Below are 7,952 nucleotides of genomic sequence, written 5' to 3'. Positions count from 1 at the left end.
AACGTATTTTTGCTCTCACTTCCTCAAGTGGTAGCGATTGGAGGAAATTTAAATTGTTAGGTGCACTCTTGATAACCAGGTGATTAAAAAAATAATCGGAGAATTGTAAGATTGCAGACTTGAGGAGTAAGTTGGAAGGATATTGAACTTATTGCTTGTGACTGTGTGTTGTGGAGCGATTCGCCACAAAGCTCTCAGTTGCCTATTCTTTTCCTTGTGTAGTTGGGTGACTTCACGGAGAGAGATTGGTGGCCTCTCGTACTGATACATGGTGTCTGTGTTTTGCCCGCTTAAAGGTTTCTTCACCTTGTGATGCAAGCCAAACCTGGTTGATATTTCCCATTTGCGTTTCAACAACGCCGCCATGAATTGATGAAACTGGACTTGTCTTGGCGTTCGACGAGCGAGCAGCACACATTTTGTCTCCTGCTGTATTCCCAGATTGCCCAGACACACTCCACAGTCAGTCCGTTCAGCCACGGCGACTAACCACTCGAGAGCCCTCCGAGAGTCCAGGTCATTAAGAGTGACGGGATCGTCTAGAAAGCTGGCATTCTCCGTGCTTAGCTGTGACAGGTCTTTCTGCCCTGTGGATTCGAGACGAGGGAGCTGACGTCGGATCGGCAGCACAAGGAGCTGCTGACCAGTGCCGCGATTTCTTTTTTCAGGAAGTAGAAGAAGTGGAAACTGCCGGTCAATTCCTGCATCATCGACCTCATGAACGCGCTGTTATGACACGCGGAAATGCTCTCTCCTGATTTAAACCTGACGCACAGAAATGTTTCACACCGTGCTGTAATCTGAAAATTCGACTGGCAAAGAACTATCCCAAAAGTTACCAAGGAATGAAAAAAATGACAACTTTAATATTTAAAGTCTAACACAGAATAATTAACTGGAAACTACTTACAACCCCTTTCTCTGAAGTATCTTTTACTTTCTCGTTGACAATACTGGTCCGATAAAACTACCTGATTCATAATTCGAGAAACATTCAAATTTCAAAACCAGCCACCTATCCAATTCTCCCTTCGTTTCTTCCGCTGTAGATTTGTTCTCCAGGGTCGGTGTCAATCATTTTTGATGTGGAAAGGTACCTGCCAGACAGTTATTGCTAGCAGCCTATATCTGTTGGGCTTTTTGCTGTTCTCCTCCAACTCTTCATTTGATTTCGGTGTTTTACATTATGGATCGTTTCAGTGCTGTCATCGCTGTCAAAAACGACCATTCAATTTGATTGGAGTTTGGTATTTTGCAGCATAATTGAACCTGATTGACCGAATTTGCATTAGTTTCTGTTGTCTTCAGGCAACCCAGCTACTCCAGCTGTTCGTCCAAATGTTTCACAGTTCCCTTTTTCAGAACACTTGATGCTGTGCCAGTTCACCCTGCTCACCTTTAACGTTCTTAAATGTACACTACTGTTTACACCTTCATAACACCTCCGTCCTTAAGAAACAATGAACCATCAGAATAAAAAGATGTCTGTTTTGGAGGATGCAAAATGATCACCCTAACATGCAAATTACTTTAAATTAAGTTCTACTTAACCTCTTCCCATATACTTCGAAATATGAACCATTCAATAAAAAAATTCTGAGCTAAACTTTATCAATCAAATCCACAATAATGTACCTGCAATTACATTCATAAAACATGCAAGATTTGCGATTTTTAAGTTAAAACTCTGCAACCTAAGCTTGCAAAGAAATAGTCGCATATTCTTGTATTTATAGCTGTTTAAGTCTGCAAGAGAATTGTTTTCTGCACATGCAACCGTCTTGGACGAATTGTTCGTGACATACATATTAAAATATGTAAGGCCAGTCCCAAACTCAATATCTCTTTTTCGATGGTAGAGTATTTCCACTGCTGGATGTTGCGTTTCTTCAAAAGGTAACCAACTGGCAGTTCAATCACATCCTCATCTTACTTTCGCAGTACAGTTCAACTCCGATGTCACTAGCATCAATGGCATTGAACAGCTTGGTGCATGTGAAACTGGTTTGGTGATTAACAATGCTTTCAAATGATCGAATGCCTCCTGGCATTTTTTCTGTCGATTGAAACTCAGTGTTCTTCTTCAGCAAATCGGTTAACGGTGCCACTACACTTCTGATGTTTGGAACAAACCGCTGATAGAATACGCTAATCCTCAGAATTGAAGCTTTCTTCGAGGTTTGTTATGGAAATTCTTTCTCGTATAAAATGGTTGCAACATTTTCAAGTGACAGACTGTTACCTTTTTTTCCGATCTGACCTCGTTACTAGTTAGTACGCCTGACTCAAATTTTTTCTCAGTTTGATAGGGACCACTAAACTTCGCTTTGAAGGGATCTCCTGACACCGGAAAGAACACTACCACGTCATCCCCTCGGGAAAAATTCAGGGACTCAAATCTTTGATCTGTCACCTGCTTCATTCAATACTGAACACTTTTGCGGTGTTATTCATTAACTCATCTATTCGATCTAGTCCTCAACGATACACAATCCAACTGTGGGATTCCCAATTTTGTCCTGCCATTTTATTTAATTAATCTCAAGCGTCTCTCACTTTATGACCGAATATTAACTGGAAGGGAGTGCACTGATTCGTTTGTTTGCTTTATTTCTAACTGCAAACATTGCGATTGGGATACATTTAGCCCAATAATTTCTGTTAATCTTAACAGTCTGCTCACAACAAGGCCTGATGCTTCTTGTGAGTCAAGTATACCTAAGCTCCCATAACCTCCTTCGACAACGTGGAATAGAAATTGACCTTTGGTCCAAACAAATCTCTCTGAGTAGCCCATACACTATGAAGAAAGCTACTAACTCCTCTGTTAAGCTTTTTGCCTTGATAGTCCACAACGTAATTGCTTCAAGAAAACTGGTATGCATATCCATTACAGTTAACAATTATCACTTCCAATTATTAGTCTTGGGAGGGGACCTACACATTTATTTGGAAAACGTGTGACAGGTTCTTCGAAGGCGGGAATTGGATCGAATTCCATTTCAGGCCAACAACATTTGTTTGTACTTTAGCCTGAGGCTTTAGTATCCCAGTTGACGTCCTACCGGCAGTTAATGTGGGACGCATGCACCTCCTGTCTGTATGCTACTAGCAAAACAATCTGGTGCACTTCGGCCCATGACTCCTCTGTTGTAGTCTCCATTTTCAACTTGAGATTCTATGTTTCAGATAATTACCCTCTGCAATATTCTCTGCCTCTTTATCAGAGTATGCATCCACATATATATTTTCATCGTCTTGTGTCGCATTTGCAATCCGCTTACCCTTTCAGGATGAAACACTTCCGTCTGACCCTCTGCCAGTTCAGGTTTTTCCTGCATCTTTACATCAAACAGGGTGTCCGCGAACTGAACCTCAATTGCTTGATCTTTGTCTATATTTTTGCTTCGTGCTCTGACTTATGATGGTGGGATCTGGTTATGACACAGTCTCGGAAAATACCAAGATGTTTCTGTTTTGACTCTTCAGTTCTTTGGTCTTCCTTGGATTTCTGCACATCAAGAGTTGTCACTCCACATTACATCCTGCTAATCATGCCAAAGAACAAATTGAATTCCTGGAACTGACTCTCTGTCAATCATTCCCACGGTTACTTCCCCAGTCTTGAGTTAGTACGATATCCTGATCTAACATAGAAGAAAGCTAAATTGCTGTTCATCTATCCCACAAACTATCACACTCTCGGGTAACCGATCAGAAAGAGTGCATATTCGCTGATCTAATAGTTACAGCATCTGGTTTGATCCTGTATCCCTCAAAATTGTAATTTTTTTGTCCATCTGTCCGTGTTCTTTCTGAGCAAACTTTACTAACAAGCGCATTCTTTGTCGAAATCAGGTACGACTTCCATTTCAAGCCCCTGCCCAGGCTGTGCGCTCTTCTCCAACTCCTCCATTGGGGTTTCCTTTACGAACTTCACTACTACTTCTGGCTTAGCTTCATTTACCATATCTTTTCCCACAGAAACCTTTCTTCATCGACCAGCAATGTGACCTTCCGTGTCCGATCTTCTGGCACTGAAAACATATCTTCCCAGTGCCCTCCTGAAACCAGCAGTACTGTAATTGTCTGTGTCCCTCTCCATTACAGTAAAAACACCTGAAGCCTTTCACCTCCGTTTCACCCCCTTGGGCTTCTTTAACATGTGGTAAATTCTTATCAGTTCTCTCTACTCATTCTTCCATGGGGATGGTTCCCCTCAAAGGATTAACTTCACCAACATGTATTCATCTCGTAATCATGCTGCCCTTCTCATTTCCTGAAGTTTCTGCTCCTCCACGTTAATTCGTACTACCTCAAGATGTGAGTTTTCAAACTCCTGCGGCAGAATGATCTCTCGGAAAGTCTCAATGGTCTTATCTATTTTTAAAGCACGCAGTCATCTATTTTAAAGAAAAAACGTTTCATTCTTTCAAACTCACCAAAAGGCTAACCTGGTTTCCTTCTTTACATTTTGAACTGCTGCCTGAAGACTTCTGGTGTCAATTTATAAGCACTTGCAATCTCCTGTTTCAGCTCTTCACAATTACTTGCCCCCTCATCTAACAGCGCAGCAAATATCTCAAAAGCTCTGCTTACCAGCTTAGTCTGAAATAGAATTACTCATAAATCTTCGGACAACTCAATCTACGAGCCAGTATGTTTGAAATCAAATAATGAAGGCTTCACCATCTTTTTCATCAAAATGTAGCATAATTTTGACATACTTGTACATATTACTAAGTTTTATTTCAATCTCCATCCTGTCAACTACATTTTGCTTATGTGTCGCAACTTCTCAATGTCAAATTCTCTCTGTTTTTGCTTACCTGAGAAGTTACTCGCTTTCTTTTTCCTCACTCTCCCTTTCTCCTCTCTCTAAACTTTAACTCAATTTCCTAAATATTAATTTCAGTTTTTCTACCTCTTCTCTGTTTATCTGGCAAATCTAAGTGTTTGAGTAATTCCCTTATAATTTCAATTTGCGTTGTGCTTCGTTAAATCCAAGTGCAATTTCTTTCCTAATTCTAAAAGTATCGCCTTTTTGTTGCCTTCTAAACCTCCGTGGCAAATTTGAGAATCATCATAAAATCTCAGAAAGTATTCAACAATTTTAAGAGCTATTTCTCTCACTTTTAATTTAATCAACGACAAGTCAGTGAAATTAAGGAAAAATTGTCTCAACTACATTTTAGCGAAAGATCAAAGCAAGTATTTAAATCTGCTGGGATTATTCGTAGCCCCAAATATATTCACATGTTTCTAATCTACTGCAAAACTCAGGTTGGATCTATCCAAAACAGTTTAAATAGAGGAAGAAAGCCTCCAAACTGCTACGACATGACAAGCACTGATTGCTAATTTAAACAAGCAACACAGAAAAGAGGCTAACCCGTGCTGTAAACTGTTAAAATTCGAGAGGCCAAGGACTATCATAATAGTCAAAATTTAAAATAAAAAACATTGTTTTTTTTTAAAAAAAGTCTAACTGAGAATAATTAGCTATCAACTATGCGCATCTCCTCTGTCTGACATATATCCCTCTCGTTGACTGGTCCAATAAAACCACCGATTAAGATTTACAGAAAAATTCCAGTCTCAAAACCAGCCGGCTGTTGATTATTTTCTTGGTATCTTCCACTATAGATTCTCCATTAACGTCTGTGTCGATGTTTTTCTCTGTGCAAACTCCTTCTCTGTGCAGGTACCTCTCAGAGAGTTCTGACTCGCAGCATACACCTGTTAGTCTTTCGGCATTTTGTTCCCAACTCTTCAAGTTGTTTAATATTTATACCCCAGAGAATCAGATCGTTCCATTGGTTTTAATTTTGTCTAAATACCAAATGCAAACTGTATTGATGTTTAGAAGTTCGTGTACAATTTGAACTTACTGGACGAATTCGAATTTTTATTGGTCTTATCACAGTCCCGGTATGTTAACTGCTGGACCAAACATTACATTATAAATTTTGCAGCACTCTGTGTACTTGCTGATTCCTTCACTCTCTTAAAGGTACAGTACATCTCTGCACCTTCATAATATGAGAAAAAGGATTTACGATTATTTGGAAGATCACATCTTGATTAAAGATAGTCAGCAAGACCTAGTGAGAGACAGATCATGCTTCACAAGATTTAGTGAATTCTTTGAGAATGTAACAAAACACGTTGATGTAGGTGGAGCAGTGGATGTGATGTACATGGATTTAAGCAAGGCGTTTGATAAGGTTCCCTATTGTAGGCTCATTAATAAAGTAAGGAGATGTGGGATACAGGGAAATTTGGCCAACTGGATACGGAATTGGTTGGTCCATATTCGAAGGAGAGTGGCGGTTGATTGAAAGTATTCAGTCTGGAGCTCAGTGACCAGTGGTGATACGCAAGGATCGGTTGTGGGACCTCTTCTCGATGTGATATTTATTAATGTCTTATGTGAGGAAGTGCAAGGGTGAGTCAGTAAGTTTTCGAATGACACGAAGGTTGCAGATAGTGGGGTGGAGACCTGTTTCAGGTTACAACGGTACATTGACAGGATGCAGAGCTGGGCTGAGAAGTGGCAGATTGCGTTCAACCTGGAAAATTGTGCATTGTTTTTTTTTTGGTAAATCTAAACTCTATTCAGAACACAGGGTTAAAGATCGGATTTTTTTTCAGTGTGGAGGAATGGAGGAATATTTTGTCCTCATCCACAGTCCGCTCAACTCTCATACTCAAGTAAACACGGGTGTAAGAAGGCGTCGGGTGTGTTGGCTTTCATTGGCACCGGGATTGAGTTTAATACGAGTGGCACTATACTACACCGATCAAGTGTTTCGATCCCTCTCAGAACCTGCCATTTTACCTGTGTTTATGTCGTCAGAATTTTGGGGACGGGACGATCACTTCCCTACTCCAAATTGTAAGTACTGCACAGGTGCGACCTTTTCAGTCTATCTCTTCGCCTGTGGTGTGGTAACCGTCCAGTGAAACTACCGCCAATTTCTCCGCAATGTGATGATTTTGCTACTTTATAAAGGTTATGTTGCCTTTTCTTCCACATTCATCCAAAAGGCACAGGCTCTGGCTGTCTCGTCAGAAAACTATAAATCAGTAAGGCAGCGTGATCTAGCAGAGGGTGTGCCAGCTTTGATCGAACAACGCTGTCGAAATTTTTTCACAAAAGACAAAATAACGTAATTACGGATATCTCAAGGCAAGGATTTGCAAGATCACTACTGAAAGCTAATAGATATTCCAAACTGCGAAGGAGAAAGTATTGCAACTTCTGCAAGTGTAGCGAAAGGTGCGACGGGACACTGAAGGAGTGTTAGTGATGATGAAGGTTTTCTGACAGGAAACGGCCCGTTTAACTGGACGGGACGGGAATGTATGTTTGATGGTGCTCTCCTGCTGGAGGTGATGGAAGTGGCAACGGATCATTCTTTGAATGTGGAGACTCGGGCAGACGATACGTCAACAAGTGTGGAGGATTGGTCAATCACAGCTGAAGTTCCTGCCCACCAGAGTTACGGGAAATTTCTCTTTTGCAGAACAAGGAGGTTATTTCAGAGGCTTCTGATTGGAACGTGATAGTTTTCAACAAAAGTGGAAGAGCTGGAGAATGGAAGAATGGAGTCAATCTCAGTTGATCATGTGTTCAACCACATGTGTAAGTCTTCCTTGATTGATTAAACAAGACGAGGTATCTGAATTGCAACATTTGTTTCACATCTTGTTGAAAGCAGCGTGTTGAGGACAATTTATCCTTGTAGGGGAGTCAAAATAGACATGGGAAAGATCAGTGAATGGATAGAGTTTTAAGCAATCAATTGATAAAGTTCAGCAATGATGGATTCTGGTCAAAAAGTAGGCCTTAATACGAAGATGAACCATTCACTCTACACAAAGACAGTCAAGGAGAGTATCGAATAACAATGTAAAGTGTAGGACAGATTGTGGATGTTTCTTGACGA

This window comes from Chiloscyllium plagiosum, unplaced genomic scaffold, assembly GCF_004010195.1.
Source record: "Chiloscyllium plagiosum isolate BGI_BamShark_2017 unplaced genomic scaffold, ASM401019v2 scaf_9448, whole genome shotgun sequence".
NCBI lineage: Eukaryota > Metazoa > Chordata > Chondrichthyes > Orectolobiformes > Hemiscylliidae > Chiloscyllium > Chiloscyllium plagiosum.
The sequence above is the reverse complement of the archived record's forward strand: the minus strand, read 5'-3'. Positions refer to the sequence as shown.